A 21,909-nucleotide genomic window follows, 5' to 3' on the forward strand; every position below is an offset into this window, starting at 1 on the left:
TTTATTCAGTTTATTTATCCAGCCTATCTTTTAATTGGTGAATTGAAACTTTCTATTTAAAGTTATTATTTACAAGTAAAGGCTTACTCTTATCATTTTGTTAATTGTTTTCCGGTTTTATATATACTTTGTTCCTTTCTTAATATTTTTACAGTTTTGTGGGTTTCTTTTTGTAGTGATAAGCTTTGATTTATTTCACTTTCTCATATGTACCTGCTGTATCAGTGAGTTTTATACTTTGTGTGTTTTCATGATGGTAGTTACCATCCTTTTACTTCCAGATGTAGTGCTTCCTTAAGCATTTCTTGTAAGTTCAGTCTAGTTGTGATGAATTTCCTGTTTTCTAATCTGGAAATGTCTATATTTCTGTTTCATCTGTGAAGGATAGCCTTGCTGTGTATAATATTCTTGGCTACCATTCCCCCTATCCCCCCACACCTTTCATCACTTTGAATATATCATCTTAGTCTCTCTGGACTGCATGATTTCTCCTGAGAAATGATTTCTCCTGTTAGTCTAGTGGGGATTCCCGTATATGTGACTTGACACTTGTCTTGCTTGGTTTTAGAATTCTCTCTGTCTTTGACTTTTGACAGTTTGACTATATTCTGCTTCAGAGAGGATATTTTTGGGTTTAGTCTGTTTGGCTTTTAAGCTTTATTAATCTGGATATCCATGTCTCTCCCCAGACTTTTCAGCTATTATTTCATTAAATATGTTTTCTATGCCCTTTCCCATCTCTTCTTTTGGGACTTCTGTAATGTGGCTGTCATTTGCTTAATAATTTCCCATAATTTCTGTAGGCTTTCTTCATTCTTTTTCTTCCTTTCCTTTTTGTCTGACTAGGTTAATTCAAAAGATCTGTCTTCAAATGTAGATTTTTTTCTTCTGCTTCATCTAGTTTATTGTTAATGCTCTCAATTGTACTACATTAAAAATATTTCATTCATTGAATTCTTCAACTCCAAGATTTTTTTCCCCTGATATCTGTCACTTCATATAATTTTTCTTGTAGATCACATATTGTTTTGTTGATTGGGTTGAATTGTCTGTGTATTCTCTTGTACCTCATTGAGTGTTGTAAGGATCATTATTTTGAATTGTTTTTCAGGCATGTCATAGTTATCTTTTTCATTAGGGTCTGTCATTGAGGATTGCTGTCTTCATTTGATGGTTTCATGTTTTCTTGCTTTTTCATGTTTCTTGTGTCTACATTGGTTTCTGTGAATCTAGTGGGACAATCAGCTCTTCAGATTTTATGTTAATTTTGTTAATTAGGGATAACATTTTTCCTGCTAGTTGTGTCCTATCATGTTGGTTGGGTAGGCTTTGATTTTTGGTTCTGATTTAATGCAGTAGTGGTAGTATATATTTCCAGTGATTTCTTCAGCTCTATTTGATATCAGTGGTGTCTGTGATCGGCTTTCTGGCCTAGGCTGTGGGTATTTGTTGTTGCTGTTGTGCAGCTTTCCTGGGAGTAGGAGCCACAGGGTAGGTTGATTCTCAGGTCTGGGATGGAATACGCTGGGCATGACGGCTCCGCTGGTTGCAGAGGTAGTATCACTGGGAACCGGCATGGAGTGCCAATTCTCAGTCGTGAGGGAGTTACATGCAGCAGGTCTTGGCTCCATTGTTAATGAAGTCTCTGTTACCTAGTTAGGAGTGCATTGCCATGATCGTAGCTCACTGCAACCTCAAACTCCTTGGCGCAAGTGATCTTCCTCCCTTCCCCTCCTGAGTTGCTGGGAATACCAGCGTGCACCAACACACTCAGCTAACATGAAATAAAATAGTTTAGAGATGGGAGCTCACTATATTGCTCAGGCTGGTCTTCAACTCTTGGCCTCAAGTGATCCTCCCACATCAGCCTTCTGAGCAGCTGGGATTACAGGTGTGTGCCACCACACCTAGCTTTTCAGCCTTTATTTCAAAATTGTCTATACTTTATGATCCATCTTTAAATATTTATTTTCAGTGTTTTACATGAAGAGTTTAATGTTAGATACAAGTTTTTGTATTTCTTTCCTTTCTGTATTTTTTCAATTTTTTGTATGTAGTTCTTTTCATTAACACTGATTTCCTTTCTCTAAGTAAGCTGATTTTCTTGCCCCAGCTTTTACTGTCATTAGTTTTTTGAATACTGTCAATCACATTACATTTCCATTTGGCAATTTCTACTTTTTCTTCATTTTCAGATTTTTTTTTTCTGTGTTATTTTCACTCTACTCAGCATGGATTGAGAATGTGTGTGGTCACTTATTTAAATTTTTTTCATAAGGTGTTGTAGAAAACTGATTTTTTCCTTCTGAGCCGTTATGTACTTGGGTGGTCACTGAATAGTTTGATACTGTAGCTGTGAGCTATGTTTGCTCATTTATACATTGGTTTATTGTTTAAAATCTCTTCCTGGAGTTAATTGCTTTTAGTCTATTGACTTTTTTTTTTTTTTTTTTTTTTTTTTTTGCATTTCAAAATCTCAAAAGGCTTTTGAGTGCTGTTAACATTATGGACATGGCTGATTTCATTTAAGTAGTAAATTATGTAAATTTAAATGTATTTTAGAAATTTGAAATAACCCCTTTTTAGTACCAACTTTCAAATTGATTCCCAGATGAGAATTTTTATCTTCTGTTTAAAATGATATAGATTTGGTAATAAAGACTGTTGTCTTAATTCAAAATTTGGAATAATTTTTGTGTGACTTAGACTAAAAACTTATAGAAATTTAGATTTTTTTCTAGCTTTTAATATATAACCAACATTTAATGGGCTTCCTTGTTCTTAATAATTTGATTGATTAATTATCATAGGATATAATCCTTAAAAGTTTGCTTACTGTTTCAGCAGAGTTGATCACTTATGATTAACATTACCTAATTGATTTATGAATGTTTTGTTCATTCTCTTATTTACAGTGGCTATAAATATTTGTTTCTCCAACAAATTAGAACACAGTATTTATCTGTTTTATCTTTGCCAATGAAGAATGATAGGTTATTTAATTTATATTCCCTCAGTGATGTTAAATATTTAAAAGAATGTTTTGGCCATTTAAGTTTGTTCTTCTGTGAATTATAAAACAGTTCATTTTTCTTTTGGAGCATCCATTTATTTCATATTAAATTTACATGGCTTTTTCTATGTTAAAGACATTAACTCATTAAAAAATATATGTTTGTTATATGCTTTATTCAGTAGTTTTTTTATATTCAGTTCATCACCAGAATGCTTGCCTTTAGGGTCCTGTTGTTTGAACAATGCATACTGAAACTCTTCCAGGTACATTTCCTGTGGTGAGAGGCTCAAGCTAAATGAATCATGAGGGAACTTAGATTCATGTCACTCTTCAGAGTATCTGCTAATTGAATTGTGTGGCAAACACAGTTGTTTTGTCTTTTTGACTCATATTTTAGAGTATTGGTGGGGGCTTGGTGTCATTCGTTTGGCTAAACCAGTATACTTTTGCATTTACATTCGAAATTGGCTTCCTTTCTTGTGCTGATTGTGGCATATTTTGATATTTGGGTTTTGTCATCCTTGGAAAATAAATTGGCCTTACCTGGAAACAACCTTGTATAATTTTCGATCATGTAAAAGCATCCACAGTTGGGGAAGGACATCACCTGTAAACAGAAGGATATTTAAGGTAAACAAGAATGCTATTTAATCAGGTATCAAGAGTAGTAGATTCTAAAAGACAACAAATGATGTCCTAAGAATTGTTAGGGAAGGTTATGTGTGTGTAGAATTCTATACCTAAGCAAATTGTCAGCCCTGAAGTCAGAAAAAGATTATTTTTAAGTATTCAAGTGATTAGTACTACATTCTATATACCCTTTGGAAGTTTCTTGAAGACTTTCTACAATAAATAAGGAAGAAAATAAAGAAAAACAAAGTCATAGGACCTAGTGAGTAGTAGAGTTAGTACACACACACACACACACAAATAGTGGAGGTGGAGGGAAGTTTCAGAACCCTGAGGAAGAGAGCATTTTCCAGGAAGAAAAGGAAACTCCTTTTAATAAAGCTGTGATGAAGTGAGTGGAAAACTTAAAGTCATTTAGATACATTTTTCATTTTAAACAAGAAGAATGAAAACAAGTAAAATTCCAACCCTAAAAGTGATATTAAAAGTTCAGGGAAGAATAACCAAGTATAGTAAAATGAAGCATGATTTTAAGCAATTAATACAGTATAAGAAAAGTGCGTATATTTGATCTTGCTACTAGAAAAATTTCCGTTTTCTTTTTCTTTTTGAGACAGAGTCTTGTTCTGTGGCTCGGGCTGCAGTGCAGTGGCGCAATCTTGGCTCACTGCAGCCTCTGCCTCCCGGGTTCAAGGAATTCTCTCGTCTCAGCTCCCGGAGTAGCTGGGATTACAGGCGTACACTGCCACGCCTGGTTAATTGTTCTGTATTTTTAGTAGAGACAGGGTTTCAGTATGTCAGTCAGGCTGGTCTTGAACTCCTGGCCTTCTGTGATTCGCCCACTGTAACCTCCTAAAGTTCTGGGATTATATGTGTGAGCCACTGTTCCTGGCTGAAGAATTCTCTCTCTCTTTTTTTTTTTTTTTTTTTTTTTTGAGATGGAGTCTTGCTGTGTTGCTAGGCTGGAGTGCAGTGGCGCTATCTCAGCTCATGGCAACCTCCGCCTCTTGGGTTCAAGTGATTCTCCTGCTTCAGCCTCCCGTGTAGCTGGGATTACAGGCATGTGCCACCACGCCCCCCTAATTTTTGTATTTTTAGTAGAGATAGAATTTCACCATGTTGGCCAGGATAGTCTTGATCTCTTGATCTTGTGATCCACCCGCCTTAGTCTCCTGAAGTGCTAGGATTACTGAGCTGAGCCATCGCACCTGACCCAGAATTCTCTTTTAATTGGCCTAGGGATCATGTTATTGTACAAACACCGAATGAGATGTATTTGTTGTCCTCTGCTTGGATAAGCACAGAACATAATTATAATAAAAATAATAATTTTTATTGATTTTTAGATTTTAGAGTCATTCTGTGGTCAAAACATGTGACTTCTTTGTATTTAAGGGAGATAATATGAATCTCAATAACCTTTACAGTATAAAAATAAACATAGAGATAAATTATGAGGGTCATGAAAGGGCAGGGAAGATAATAGGAGCCTTACTCTTATAACTTCACCTTACAGAGATGGGTATTGAGATACTGTAGAACATTAAGAAATAAAATTTTACTTACATTTACAAAAATTAGAATTTTTAACTTTTATACTTGTTATCTTCAAAGACAGTTATGTTGGGAAATTTTGGTTCGTTAAATTTTTTTTCTTCTTCGTTTAAAAAAAATGGAAGTATAATAAAATGAGTCCGATAAAAAAACACCTTTTCCTATGTTCCTTTATGGAATGATCAGTTAAAGTGAAAGTCACTGGGTGGAAGAGTTTTGGGACTGGTGCTTGAAAGAGGCTTGCTCAACTGGAAGCTTAGTTTAATTTTGCTCCTTTTTCTTCTCTTTTCCATTCTTATACTTGGACTTGGTCTTGGATCTTTAAGGAAAAGACTGGAAGCACATACATGCTTCTGAGATATTGCGGGTTTGGTTCCAGACCACCGCAATGAAGTCAGTCTCATGAATTTTTTGATTGCCCAGTGCTTATAAAAGTTACATTTACCCTATACTGTAGTTTATTAAGTGTTCTGTGAATGCAAAAGTATCTGAGACAAATCTCAATCAGTTTAGAAAGTTTATTTTGCCAAGGTTAAGGATGCACCCATGAGACAGCCTCAGGAAGTCCTGATGACATGCGCTCAAGGTGGTCGGAGCACAGTTTGGTTTTGCATATTTTAGGGAGACAGGAGACATCAATCAACATGTGTAAGATATACATTAGTTCCATCCAGAAAGGCAGAACAAATTGAAGCGGGGGAGGGGGCTTCCAGGTTATATGTAGATAAGAGAAAAATGGTTGCATTCATTTGAGCCTCTTAGCCTTTTACTGAAGATACAATTTATATGTGAGAGGAGGGTAGAGGAATAGTCACTTATGCCTTTTAATGAAACAATAGGGCAGAGAAAGCAACCAGATATGCATTTGTCCCAGGTGAACAGAAGTTTGACTTTTGAGTTCTGTCTGTCCTTTGTCCAAAAGCAACTTCCTTGTAGGCAAATTGTGAGGGGAATATGTAGCTTTGTAGCTTGTAGCTGTCTTATTTAGGAATAAAATGGATGGCAGATTTGCCTAATAGTCTCCAGCTTGTCTTTTCCCTTTGGCTTAGTGATTTTGGGGTCCCGAGATTTAGTTTCCTTTCTAGTAGCCTTATGTCTTAAAAAAGCAGTATACATACCTTAATTGCAAAAATACTTTATTTTTACAAAATGCTATCATGGTCATCTGAGCCTTCAGTGTGTCATAGTCTTTTTGCTGGTAGAGGATCTTGCCTTGACGTTGACAGCTGCTGAGTTTGAGTGGCTGAGGCAATTTCTTCAAATAAGACAAAATGAAGTTTGCTGCACCAGTTGGCTTTTGCTTTCACAAAAGATTTCTCTATAGCACATGATGCTTTCTAATAGAATTTTACCCACAGCAGAACTTCTCTCAAAATTGGATACAGTTCTCTCAAACCTTGTATCTGCTTTAGCAACTAAGTTTATGGAATATTCTAAAGTATTTGTAGTCATTTCAACAACGTTCACAACATCTTCACCAGGAATAGATTTCATCTCAAGAAACCACTTTCTTTGCTCATCCATAAGAAGCAACTCTTCATTGGTTCAAGTTTGATCATGAGATTGCAGCACTTTAGTCACATAACAGGCTCTACTTCTATTTCTAATTCTCTTGCAGTTTCTACCACATCAGCAGTTACTTCCTGCTGTGAATTTTTGAATCCCTAAAAGTTATCCGTAAGAGCTGAAATCAGCTTCTTCCAAACTCCTATTGATGCTGATATTTTGAACTTCTAAGTGGCATCTAGAATGGTGAATCCTTTCCAGAGGGTTTCAACTTACTTTGCCCACATCCGTCGGAGGAATCACTGTCTGTGGCAACTGTAGCCTCATGAAATGTATTTCTTAAATAATAAGCCTTGAGAGTTGAGATGACTCCTTGATCCATGGGCTGCAGAATGGATGTTGTGTTAGCAGGCATGAAAACAACGTTCATCTCCTTGTGTATCTCCACTAGACCTCTTGGGTGACCAGGTACATTGTCAATGAGCAATAATATTTTGAAAGGAATCTTTTTTCTCAACAGTAGACTTAAATTATTCAGTGAACCATCTGTAAGGAGATATGCTGTCATCCAGGCTTTGTTATTTCATTTATCGAGCAAAGGAAGAGTACATTTAGCATAATTCTTAAGGGCCTGAGGATTTTATGAATGGGAAATGAACACTGGCTTCAACTTAATGTCATCAGCCTCATGAGCCCCTAACCAGAGGGTCAGCCTGTCCTTTGAAGCTTTGAATTGACTTCTCCAGCTTTGAAAGTTTTAGATGGCATGGCATCATATTCCAGTAGAAGGTTGTTTTGTTTCCATTGAAAATCTTTTTTGTGATGGAGTCTTGCTGTGTTGCCCAGGCTGGAGTGCAGTGGCGTGATCTTCGCTCACTGCAACCTCCACCTCCTGGGTTCAGATGATTCTCCTGTCTCAGCCTCCTGAATAGCTGGAACTACATGTGCACGCCACCATGCCTGGCTAATTTTTGTATTTTTGGTAGAGACAGGGTTTCACCATGTTGGCCAGGATGGTCTTGATCTCCTGACCTTATGATCTGCCCGCCTTGGCCTCCCAAAGTTCTGGGATTACAGGTGTGGGCACCATGCCTGGTGGAGAATCTCTTTTTTTTGTATAGCCATCTTCATCAGTGATCTTAGTTAGATCTTCTTGTTAAGTTGCTACAGCTTCTACATCATTGTTTGCTCCTTCCTCTTGCACTTTTATGTTATGGAGATGGCTTCTTTCCTTAAGCCTCAAGAACCAATATCTACTAGCTTCTAACTTTTCTTCTGAATCCTTACCTTTCTCAGCCTTCATAGAATTTACAAGAATTAATGCCTTGGTCTAGATTAGGCTTTGGCTTATGGGAATGTTTTAACTGGTATCATCTTCTACCCAGACCACTAAAACTTTCTCCATATCAGCGATGAGGTTGTTTTGCTTTCTTATCCTTCTTGTATTCACTGGAGCAGCACTTCTAATTTCCTCCAATAACTTTCCCTTTTCATACACAACTTGATTAACTGTTTGGCACAAGAGGCTTAGCTTTTGGACCGTATTGGCTTTTGGTATACCTTCTTAACTGAGCTAATTATTTCTAGCTTTTTATTTAAAGTAGGAGAAGTAAAACTTCAACTTTCACTGGAACAGTTAGAGGCCGTTGTAGGGTTATTGACTGGCCAAATTCCTGTTTTGTCGCGTCTCGAGGAATAGGTAGGTTCCAGGAGAGGATGTGAAATGGGAGAATAGCCAGGTGGTAGAGTAGTCAGAATATACACGGTATGTATCAATTAAATTTGCTATTTTATATGGGCCTGGTTCTTGGTGCCCCCAAACAATTACAGTGGTAGTGTCAAATCAGTGATCACAGATCACTATAACAGTTGCGAAACTAGTGAAGAGTTTAAAATGTTGTGAGAATTATCAAAACATGGCACAGAGATACGAATTGAGCCCATGCTGTTGAAAAATGGCACCAGTAGACTTGCCACAAATGACATACAGACTTGCATGAATTTTACTCATCTTAAACAACAGACACAACATCTAGATCATACATTGGTCTCCATTTACCATCCCATTACTTTGCTTCCTTTTTAGCAGAATTTCTCAAAGGAATTGCTTTCTCCATATCTGCAGTTTTTGTCCTCCCATTCTTTCTAAAATTTACTTCAGTCAGACTTTTTCCTTTCATCACTCCACCAAAGCTGCTCTTCTCAAGTTCATCACTGACCTTTATATTGCTAAATCCAGTGGCTAGATTTCAGTCCTTATCTTCCTTGACCTATCAATAGCATTTGACACAGTTGGTCACCCTCCTCTTTAAAAGACTTCATTCACTTGGCTTCCAGAACACCTCAGTCTTCTGGTTTATTTTTATTTATTTGGGTTTAACTTCACTAGTCATTTCTACTCATCTCCCAGATGTTGGTTGCTTTTCTTCTTCTGGATCTCTGAACAATGGATTGTGCTAGGTTTCAGCCTTTGTTTCTTATCTTCTCTATCTAAACTTAAGCCATAGTTGATCTCATCCAGTCCTATGGTTTTCAGTGTTAAATACCATGTACCCAACTGTTTCTGACTATTCCACATAGAGCTTTCCACTGAACTTCTTGTTCACATATTGAAATCAGTACTATACCTCTCTCTCCACTTGAATGGCTGGTAGATTTCTCAAATTTAGTATAGCCAAAACCAGGTTCCGTATATTCCCTCAAACATGTTCCTGCTGCCATCTCCCCCTCATCTCAGCAATCTATTTGGCAATTCTTTACTTTCAGCAGATCAAAATCTTTGGAGTTACCTTTAACTCTCTCACAGCCCACATTTCTTTCCACTGCTACACGTTGCTGTTAGCCATCACTATCTTTTACTTGGATTTTATTCTTGTAATAGTCTGTCTTTCTGCAACTACTTTTGCTCCTGTCTTTCATTTCTACCCCCTGCCCCTTGCTCTATTCTTCCTGTGATATTAAGAGTGAAATTTTAAATATTTAAATCAGATTTTTTTTTGTTTTTTTACTTTTGTAATTTGAAATTCCTCTAATGGCTTCTCATTTTATTCAGAGTAAAAGTCACATATTTTATGATGGGCTGTGTGTCCTCACTTTTCACTACTTTTCTGATCTCAGTTTCTTTTGCTCTTGCCCTCACCTTCTGCTAGATATATTCTTTCCTTAAATATCTTCTTACTCTCTTCCTCATGTTCCTGCTTAAAAGTCTCCTCATTGTTGAAGACCTCATTAATCGCTATATTTGAAATAACAGTCTTTCCCTTCTCTACTTACCATTTCTACCTAATTTTTCTTCATAGCCTTATCTCTGTGCGATACTGTAAATATCTAACTTACATATTCATTCATTCATATATTATCATTCTCCCTTACTAACACATATTCTTCATAAATGTATTTGAGTCAGTTTTGTTTAGTATTTTATCTCTCACACATGGTAGGTGCTCGATAAATGTTTGTTAAATGAATGAGTCTTACTGCATAGATACATAGCTAAAAATTAATATAATGGAATGTCAAATTTCATTTTCAAGTAAGCGTTGTGACCTGTTTTCAAACTCCAGCACTGTGACATTTCTCATAATTGTTGAATTTAACGTTAAGGCCTTCTGTGAAAATAGTTGTAGTTGATTATAAGAAAAAGGCAGTGAGCCTATCTCAACTGGTAGTCTATTTTCAGCACTACCATTAACTTAGTGGTGTAACTTTGAACACATGGCTTACTGGTTTTTTGTTTTTTTTTTCTTTTTTGATAGGGAGTCTTGCTCTGTCACCCAGGCTGGAGCAGAGTGGTGCAGTCTCGGCTCACTGTAGCCTCCGCCTCCCAGGTTCAAGCAATTCTCCTGCCTCAGCCTCCCGAGTAGCTAGGATTACAGGCGCATGCCACCACGCCCAGCTCATTTTTGTATTTTTAGTAGAGATGGGGTTTCACCATGTTGGCTAGGCTGGTCTTAAACTCCTGACCTCAAGTGATCCGCCAGCCTCGGCCTCCCAGCGTGCTGAGATTACAGGCATCAGCCACCACACCCAACCATTGCTTACTTTTTTGAGCTTCCTTTTCTTATCTATAAATTGCATTTTGTAAGCTATACATTATATAAAGTTTTTCAGAATTTCAGGAATTTTATATTATGTAATTGTGGAATGGTATGCCATGACCTAATGGAGTTGAAAACTAGAGAAAATGTGGGAAGAAATAAAGATCATTCCAATAGTGTAAATTTGCAAAGCTGGCAACATGGAGTCCTACTATGTTATGTCTGATGGTCTTCAGTAACTTAGGGCATACTACTTTGCATCTCTAGATAGAGAGAAGTGTAAAATATCCTGTTTAAGTGATTACAGTGTACTTTTGAGAAAACTTAAAAACCCATCTGGAAGAAGGAAAAGGAAATCTAATAGGTTGAGTAACTAGTTTAGGCAGGTTATAGAAAGAGGATTTCAAAAGTCAGAGATGGGAGTTTGGTTTTGCTTTTAGTATAGTATAAAACTGGAATCTACCAGATGTTTTTACTATGGTTAAAATGAAAGTACTGTATGAGAAAGTTGAGTCCAACATGGGCATATTTAATGAAGGGGAGATTGGAGTTAAGCAAGCAATGTAGGAAGTAAAATTACTTGGTATAGTAATTTCAGGAATAAGAAGGGTCTGAATCTGTTTTAAACTGACAATAGTAAGAATGAGAAAAATGGGATAATGTAAGAAAGGAATAATAGTAGGATCTGGTGATTGATTAGATATGGAGGAGTCAAGGAATCAAAAATTAAGGTGATTTTGGGTTTCAGCCCGAGTTATTAGGGGTGGTTTCTGTCAGTCATAGGCTGGGAGTGATTCCAGGAAAGGATTATATTTGAATGGAAGGGCTGCATGAAGATTTGGAAATTTTTCAGCATAGAGTTTTGCAAACTTTTTACCCCCAATTGAAATGTTATGTGATGACTCAATATGTTAAAAACACATAAGAGTGAAGCATATCTATTTGATGCAGAGGTGGAGAATATATGTGGAAAGAACGAGCATCTTCCTGACTTCTTGTCCTCCTTGAACCCAAAGGCTCTGATGAGTGTAGTCAGAAATCACCAAAGTAGATCATTTATAAGTGTTCCTGTAATCCAGCATTTGGTGAACTGCTTGTCTGTGATAACCTGTATATCTTCTGCATGGCTGTATCTTTTGTGTTTCTTCTCACCTTAGCAGTTATCAAATGTTTATTATTTTAGACTCTTATCTGACTCTGGGGATGTGTAGAATACAAAAGGGACATAGGTTCTTCTTTTTTTTTTTTAGGACGAAATCTCGCTGTGTCACCCAGACTGGAATGCAGTGGCTCAATCTCGGCTCACTGCAACCTCTGCCTCCTGGGTTCAAGCTATTCTCCTGCCTCAGCCTCCCGAGTAGCTGGGACTATAGGCATGCACCACCACACCCAGCGAATTTTTGTACTTTTAGTAGAAATGGGGTTTCACAGTGTTGGCCAGGCTGGTCTTGAACTCTTGACCTCAAGTGATCTGCCAGCCTCGGCCTCCCAAAGTGCTGGGATTATAGGCATGAGCCACCATGTTTGGGTGATCCTTCTTAATGAAACCAACAATTTATCATAGAAAGCTGCCATTTAAAAGCTGTGACAGAGAAGTATTAGTTGTTCAGAGTTTAAGTAGACTTAGTGTAGTCTGTTGTGTTTCACAAAAGGTATGGTCAAGGGGGGCTTTCTTGGAAAAGTTATAATTGATCTTGCCTGGAGATGAGAGAGAGAGAGTGCACAAATAGGTTGTATGAAAAACTGAGAGAAGTCCTTCATGGCTGGGGCAGAAGGCTCTACATGAGGCTGGAGAGGTAAAAAGTAAAACTGGCAAGATAGATTAGGACCAGAGCAACACATGTCATGTTAAAGATTTCGGTCATTATTTTGACAGTATTGGTAATCCATTGAAAGGTTTTTTAGTGAGGGCATAAAGTGACCTGATTTGCATTTCTAACAGATCATCCTGGGCAGAAATATGCAGAAAAGGTTTCAAGTGAGGGCGAAGCGAAACTGAGGGCAAGGGAATGCAGTAAGACTACCTTGGAGGCTACAAAAGTAGTTCAGAGAGATAATCTGAATAATAGGTGGTACTTTTGGGGAAATAAAGACAGAACTCAGGATATACTTAAGAGGTAGAATTAACAGGAATTGGTGATCATTTAGGTACAGAGTATAGGGCAGAGGAAAGTATAATTGATGACAGCTTAGATTTTGACCTGAACAGTTCGGGAAATGTTTGTGCCGTTTAAACTTTATGGACTGTACCTCCTTTATTTTGGTGGTTTTGCATGTTGTCTTTACATGGTGTTTTCTGTCTCCTCAGTGCCTGTGTTCCTCACCGTTTACTCCATGCCCTGTATTCTCTCTATCCACTTAAATGACTGCTTTATAAAACCTGTATTTTATTTTATTTTGAGATCTTCCTCCAAACTGTGGTGCAAGACTTCCTTCATGGAGTCTTTCATCAATATTCTCATCCTTGATTATGTTATCTTTACCTTATAGTTTATCAGTATTTGTGTGTAATCTGTACCTTACTGTCTTGTATTTGATGCTGCTCTGTAATTGATCTCTAGTGACTGTTAAATCAATTTGCTCTTCAGTTCATTAAATGGAATTGTATATTATTTATAAATGTCAGATTTATAATATTGATAAACATTTTTTGTGTGTTGTAGGTTAATGCTCCAAATGGAGTGATAAAGATATTTCAAAATAGAGATTTTGATAGTACGAGTGGTAATAATGTACAAGGTGTTTTTTGACATTAATGACTAGGAAAGGTTTATGGATACAATTATTTAGACAAACTTCTAAATGGGGTATTTGACTACATTATACAAAAGATCATTGGGTAAAAGCAATCTGATTAAGTTTTAATTAACTTTGTAAATGCTTTTGAAGATACTGTTATATAAAAAGTAATCCTAAATTTTTGTTGCAATAGTTTTGACTTTAACAAGTATATAAGGCCTTCGTTTTTTCCTTTTTCTATTTTCTCTTCTTTTCTTCTTTCTTTTATATTATTTTATTTTTATATTCTGGATGTGAAATTTTTTTAAAACCATTTCATAATTATCTGCAATTTTATAATTTTGTAAATGTTCCAAGGAAAGTGTCATCATTGTTAAAAGATTCTTCTGACAGATAATGTCTAAATATTGCATGATTTATTTTTAATTTCCAATTATTGGGTATGTCAAAAGAGTGAAACATTGAAAATTAATAGTATTGCTTTTGATGCCTGATTTTGAGAGCTGGATTTCTTATTTTGGAAGATATTCAAAGTGAAAATAAAAATGAAGTCACCTTAACATTATAATGGCAAAATATATGATTTGTACCATTTTAAGAAGTTTCTTGAGTCAGTGAAAAACAATTGAGGTTTCCTAACTTTGGAAATCACAGATGTAAAATGTTGATTAGTCATGTATATTCTACTATTTTTTAACATGTTAACATAATTTGAAAATATACATTTTATGAGATTAACTGGTTGAAAATTAAAGCAAAACAATATAAAACTGTAATATTTTAAAAACTAAACATAAGGCAGTTTGGTAAATTTTAAGAACACAAATGTTTTAGTTGGAACAGATGTGAAAGACATATTATTTTAAAGGAAAATGAGGTCCACAGCTATCTGTTTGGAAATGTCTTTCAATTACAGTGGCGTCCATGACTGTTGGATTTGAATGAAGATTTGGCTGGAAGTTCTCTCTATCCTATTCTGTGTTTCCTTTTGAATAAGAAACAGCATGTGTGAAATACATTTACTATAATCCATTCCATACTGGGTAATAAAAATTCTGTGAAGAATGGTTATGCATGTTATGAAATTATTCCGATTATGTTTTTTTCCACTTTCAGCTCGCTAGTATTTTTAAGTTTATATAAATTTTACAGAGTGTGTTGATATATTAATTTATTTTTTAAAATGGTAATATGGAATAACTAACTCTCATTATAGATAATCGCATTCCATTGGTGGTGTGACTTCCTGTATTTTACCAAATGTGAAACAGTATTCACTGAAAAAGAAATAAAAATTTTCTGAGTGAGCAATAAACCAAGCAATTAGAAATGAATTCTTGCATTTTAAGTTGGCAAGTTGCAGTATGAGATTATTTGCGTTTACCAATTCATATGTTAAACTCTAGGATTACACTGAACTTCAAAAAGGAAGACAGTTTGAAAGGATAACTTTTAGTTCACATTACAAAGAAAATGAATGATTATGTTATCTGTATATTTCATTTAAACTTAAATATTAAAATTTTGATTAATGAAATGCAAGTGAACATATACTTAATTATTTTATTTAAGTTACTAATCATCAGAAAATATTTTTATGATTGATTTTAGTAAATTCATTTATATTGAAATGTTCATATTGTTCCCATAAGGAAGTAATACGTATGTGCTTATGTGTATATTTGTACACATGACTGTTTAATTCAAATTGATAAGAGATAAACTTTGATTTTGTTACTTCGAATGAAAATGATTACAAATAAGGTACATTTATTACCCGTATGATAATTTATATAAAGTTTATGGTAGCATCCTCAAATAAGAATATTTGACATATTTGTTCTAGGCATTATGTCAGTGAATGCCACCTTTTTTTTCTTTCAAATTAAAACAAATCTTATATTACAGTGATGCTTATCAGGGTAAGCCTAAAGAGAATGGACTTTGGAAACAAACTGTCACTTAATAAGTGCGTGACTTCTGATAAGCTGCTTAACCCCTATGAGCTTCATTTTTTATTGTTTATAAAGTAAAAGGTGTTCTGAGCATTAAGAAGGTTCAAAAATGTGAAGTGCTTATAAACAGTACTTTGCACATCATAAGTACTATTAGCATATGATTTCTGTTAGTTTTTTTTACCAGCTGCACCTAAAAAGTATGAGATTCTAAGATCTGGTTAAGTTTAATTTTTTTAAAAAATGTGCATCAAAATGGGATATACTTTAGACATTTTGATCATGGGTTACTTTTTCATTAATGTAATAAGTCATACTTGTTTTCATTCAATATTGAACAATTTAACTTTCATTTAATGATAATTTATTAGAAATAGACAATAAAATATATATGGCAGTTATACAAGCAGTATTTTGTATGATAATACAATTAGAGAACATATAAATACAGCACTCACTATGTTTACATTTTAGGATTTTATTAAATATTTGTAGAATTGAACAAGAAATGTTAACATAAATATTTACACTGAGTATATATTGTTATTTATTAATTTTCAAAATTATAAATGTTTTATTTTCTTTCATTTTGCTTTTCATTTTTCTCTGTCACACAGAAGATTTTTATCTGTCACACAGAATAATGATTCTTACAGTCTCTGATTTGGTTGACGGGGTGTATAACATTTGACTAAGTGAGTCTTTGCAGATGTTTATATGGATGGAAGCTAGATTATGGTATTTCAGATACAAATTGACTGACTTTCCCTGGAACAGAAAAATTCTTGTCAGTTAAGCCACAGACTCACATAAATAAGGCTCTAGTCTTAAAGAAACATAATGTTTAACTAATCTTTGAAAAACCTGAGTTCAAAGTCATGTACTGCAAAAAAGAAAAACATTTCTGAATTATGAATCTTTTTTTTTTACTGCTGTCAGATAAAAGATATTCTTTTTAGGGTTAAAGATAGAAAAAAAAATACCCACAGAGAAACAGAAAATGTGTTACAGGTTTAACAGTGGTTTCAAGTAATGTGAAAAATTATGCTACTGTGAAACTACTGAAGAATTATCATCTGACTATTGAATTACCTACAAATGTCAATCTTCTATATTTAGTGGGGTTGGTTGCCTGACCATGATGTAGGAAAAATAGTCTATTGGTTGACAAAGTATTTTTGCTGTATTCTTTATTGTAAAACAAATGACTTTTTTTTTTTTTTTTTTTTCGCTATAAGAAGCCCAGGGAATGATCTTAATGGAGTTAAAGAAATATGCAAAAAATACCCTTTTTATAAAATTAGTTAAGGTGCTGCAGAGTTGTGGAGATTCATGCTTTAATTGTAATTCCTCAGATGACCAGAGTAGGTCTCAGATTATATTATTTGTATATAATTTAAGTTCTGAAGGGTGTAATAAAATAGTTAAAAATTAAGCTGAATTTTTTTTTCTGGTAAGGAAAAATAGACTTAATTCTTTATATTGGAAGCATTAATCACTTATAGACATTTAATTCAATGCAACAACAGTATTTTTAAAACAGTTTTTAAGAAATAGGTGTATTTTTTACTGTCTTTGAGTTAATAAATTTTGAAATATAAAATTGTATGCATTTCTAATTTTAAAGATACTGTCTTTAAAGATGACAACAGCCCTTATAAGCACTAGTAAAAGATGTAATTATTTCTAGTCTTAAGATTTTAGAATGTTATAAAATAGCACAAATATTTGTAAAGTAACAGTATGGGAAATAAAGTGTTATAATTAGTCTGTTATATAGCTATTCTGTTGTATTTTTCTATATCCTTAATTACATAATTTAGTTTCATGTTATTCAAAGCTTAAAATAACAGATACGATTAGAAGTTAGTACATTTACTTAAAAATGATAGGAAGCTATTTCATGATAATATTTAAGATATTGGTGTTCCATGTTGTAACTTCAGGTAGTGTGACTTAACTTAGAGTAACTCAAGGACTATGTATATAGAATTAAAAATATATAGCAGCTTAGTCAAAAACCACTCATGTTACCTGTTATAAATAACCCTGGATCAAACGAATTTTCTTAAAAATTAACTTATATCAATACATTCTTTTAACTGTGTCACTGTTGCAGATGAGACATTGATTCATTGTTATATGGCTATTCCCAAGTTCTGAAACTTGATTTGTTTTCACAAGTGAAATTTTCAGCAAATTAATGTATTGGGACTGATTCTTTTCTTTCTCTTCGTTTTTTCATGGTTAATTAAGAAAAAATAATTTTAACCTAAAGATATTATAAAGTATTAGGAGGAAAGTTTCTAGTTTTAAATTGCAAAGCTTGTGTGTTCCATAAGCCACCAGTGTTTAATTCAGTATTTCCATCTCAGAACTTATATTATAGCAAATGAGGTAGACATTTATACCTTTTTTCTATTTTTTCTGCCGCTGTTGAATACAAAATGACACTCAGTATTTGTAAAAGTGATCCTGTTTCAAATCAGAAAACTGCATCACTAGAATATGTATTCCTATTTTGAAAAGCTATTTTAAAAATATTTTTTTGTTCCTGCCTCACTTTCATATTGATTAGACCAGCTCTTAAGAAGATATGATTAAGTGTCATTTTAAAGTAAAAATGGGTATTCAAAACATATAACATTTCAGATAATATCTTGTTCAGCAGACCAAAAGCTAAGTTGAGAACTTTGAGAGATTTTTAGATCATTTCTAGAAATGCAGTGATGGAACATTATCAAGTTTGGGTTATTAAACAGTATTCAAAGTAAGAAGAAATCTGAATGCTTTTGTAAGTTTACAGTCTGAATAGATGCTAACTGCAGATGAGAAATACAGTTTTATATTTCTTAAGTTGTATGTAATTTGGTTTTCTTTTTGTGATTAATGTGGCAGGTAGATTCACTTTACACTTTGTAAATTCAAAGAAAAGCAATTATCTAACAAAATCAAATGCTTCTTAAAAGACATGGGGTAAAACCATTATGCATATTGTATTTTTAGGTCCCAATACGTGTGGACCCTAAAAATGCAATGCATAATGGTTTTATACTCTTTATCTTCTTATTTTACATAAACTAAAAAATAGCACGAAGTCAATTTTTTCCTGCAAATACCCCAAATTTTTTATCTTTCTCATAGTTGACCTTAATTTTGTTACATTGAATATTTCAATTTGAATTCTTATTTTTTAAATTAGTTTTAAAAGGCATATATTATAAAGGACACATGAAGTATTCCTCCAAGCAAATAAGCACATATGTAACTGATCTTTGAAAAATGTTTATTAGTTAAATGCACTTAGTAACAATGCATGTAAAGAAGAAACACCATGTAAAACAGGAGCCACTTAAAGATTCCTTGGCAGATTTATTTTTCTTTCAAATCATTTAAGTTATTAGATCATAGTATGAACTATTGTTCATCAGTTTTTGAGTCACTTTAAAAATTTCATGAAAAACAAAAATTATCTGAAATGATCAAGTGCCATTTTCTCTCCGTTTACTTGATTATTTGTTCATTCAGTGTTAATTGAACAACAATTTTATTGGATGCATCAAAAGATTAAAAAATCTTTATTCCTATTACTGATACTTAAAAGCAATTTAAATATGTAGTAGTAGCAATTTTAATATTGAAATGAGAAATGAGTATTGAAGAATTACGTCTTATAACAAAACTTTTTCCTCCTCTGTTGAATTTAGCATAAAAATATTTTTTATGTTAAGCTTTTGTACCAGGGATTTTTTTTTCTTCTCCTCAGAAGCGGAGGATGTGTTATTTTAGATGTAGCTTTACCAGGGGAGAGATGTTAAGTCTATGTTGTGGTTTTTTACGTATTTTATAAAGACAGGGCTTAAAAAAATAATATAGCAACACTGTAAGTCAATCTTCTCCATGTTTTCTTGAATCATTTTTGTATTCTCATCTTTTATCAGTAGTTGTCACACTTTTTATGGAACCAAATGCCTAGTAATTCAAACACATACACATGATCTTTGAGAAGTCATGAAAATACAGTTCTTGTGCTTAATGATATCCAGAAAGCATAATATTCTGAAAAAAGTTATTCCCTTCAGTCAATTTAAAATTAAACACTCTAATGCAAAAGGATATCTAAGGTGAAAGATGTTTGTGTAATGCTAAACATAACCAAAGAAACTGTGGTTTTAGCAAAGGTACTATTGCTCTATTTTATCAAGTGCCAGAAGTTGCATAATGAAAGTCTTTCAGTTAGTGAAAATATAAGTATAAAAACACAAAAATACCACCCAGCTGGTAGAGATCTTCCTAATTTTTACCTGATTGTATTTCTGAAGAAATATGGCAGGGCTGTCGTAAATTTTCAACATGAACTGCATTTTTGTTGCCAATTTCCATATCCTTTAAAAAGTGCTGAAGCGTGCATTTGCTATTTATGTTTGCAGTAGACTGAGTACACTTTTACTATTTGTGGTTTTAGAAATTGGAAACAACCAAACAGTGGTGCTATGGTCTAAAAAAATAAATTTTAAACAGCTGCGGGACAGTATTTTTAGAATGGTAGGAGTACTTCTAAAGCAATATAACTGCCCCCTACCCCCTTTTAAAATGATCAAATATTGTCACAGATATAAAGTCAGATTTGTATTGTGTGTTATCTGTGGTAGATTGGATAAATTAAACTAAAAGTATATTTTGATATATGTGAAATATGTTTTTAGCATGCTAGTGTCAGCTCACTTTTCTAACCTGTGAATGTTTGTTACTATATGCCAACTACTGGCATATACACTTTATAGGCATTGAATCTTCCCCTTCCTTGTATAAGAACTATCATTATTCCCGTCTTACAAATAAGAAAACTGATGTAAGTAACTTGCCCAGGATCACAAAGTTTGTAACTACAGACCTCAGTGAGATTCAAACTTGTTTTCTCTAAGACTTATGAATCCAATTGTTTTTCACCTTGTATTTCGGGCAGATACTATTAAAAGAAGAAAAGAAATAATATGTAACCTAGTTTTAACTTCAAGCATTTTTCTGCTGATGTTGCTGAAATATGAACAAACATAAAAATCTAGATAGCAATTCCACATTGCATTTAAGTCTATTGAAACTACTGAGTCAAAAAAATCAGAAATGAAAAATTGATCATATCACAATCAAAATAATAACCTTAATTTGATGTGACAGACTTTTAACTCCTGAAAATAAATTCCCTTTCTTAATGTGACTACTGTGGTCTAAGAGTTTGTTACATCTTCCCAGTGCTTTGCAATTTTTTTGACATTATGGCACAAGTGAAAAATGATAATATTCATAGGGCCACTGGATATGGAAGCACAAGGTTGCTCCTGACAGCAGACAATTTAGGGGTTCCTGAATGTCTCTGGCCCCACCAGCCAGGCATTCCATAGGCTGAGAGGTTTAAAACCTACACACCTGTATGCAGTTGGTGGCTTTTGTTCCTAAGGGCATGAATTGGAAAGCTCTGATCATTGCTTTCTTTTTCTGTAAGATAACACAATTTCCTGTGACTTTTCTCTGTTCCAGTTATTATGTAACCATTGTATAATATATCATAGCATCACTTGGCCATTATTTTATGTTAAGCTAGCCTCATTTCATGTCCCTTCTCTCTTTTCCATTATCCTGCCACAAAAAGCCTTTGGCTGCCAATTCAGTGTTTTTTATTGATATAAAAATTTAATTATACAAGAAATATTACAGAAAATTTGCAAACTTTCCAGAATTAGATTCACAGATTTCAATTGAAAAACATTACACTGCAATTTGTAGGTCTTTTCACAGTAGTTAAAGCATTTTAGTTTTGCCTTTTATGATTTGGTATACTAGAAACAGATAAATTTGCCTATAGTAGTCAACTTCTTTTGGAATAAAATTGCTAAGCATTCTGAGATTAGATGAATACTACTTAGGATGAGATTGGGTTTAAATTGTATTGATTTAAATGACTAATAAAAATATCACAGCAGGTTCAGTTTAATTTTCTTTCTATTGCAATGACATTCTTTTTGTTGCATATAACCATAGTGTATTTTTATTAGAATTAAAGTATTTTTATTAACCTTGATGCCACGTTAGAGAAGTTCTTTTGATTGTATACATATGTGTGTGTATTTCACTAAAATGTTTTGCAGCATGTGCTTATGAAGGCATTAGAAAATAAATCGTTTTTACTTCAAACAATCTAGTCATAGAAGTTTGAATGATAATTTTTTTTTTTTTTTTTTTTTTTTTTTTTTTTTTTTTGAGTGAATGATAATTTTACTCTGCTCTTTTTTGGTGGAAAACAGTTATCACCAATACAACAAGCACTTGAATAGTATTCTCTATTTTGTTGTAAACAATAGGTTTAGTAAAACAAAATTTATATTTGTAGATGTATAATAGAGGTGTTTTTTCTTCTTCCTCCACACCACAAACAACACTTTTAAGTATCATTCTGAGTTAATTTTTTTTCTTC

General features: G+C 33.8%; 1 protein-coding gene and 1 non-coding gene across 9 annotated transcripts in view; both read left to right on the forward strand.

Moving 5' to 3' along the window:
* Positions 1-21,909, forward strand: part of SUPT3H (SPT3 homolog, SAGA and STAGA complex component) — a 527,796-nt gene that overhangs the window by 151,925 nt on the left and 353,962 nt on the right.
* On the forward strand, positions 18,409-18,507 carry MIR586 (microRNA mir-586). The gene has a single exon (NR_032630.1). It is a non-coding gene; the product is annotated as a microRNA mir-586 (primary transcript).

The sequence above is a fragment of the Macaca mulatta genome, chromosome 4 (assembly GCF_049350105.2).
Source record: "Macaca mulatta isolate MMU2019108-1 chromosome 4, T2T-MMU8v2.0, whole genome shotgun sequence".
Classification (NCBI taxonomy): domain Eukaryota; kingdom Metazoa; phylum Chordata; class Mammalia; order Primates; family Cercopithecidae; genus Macaca; species Macaca mulatta.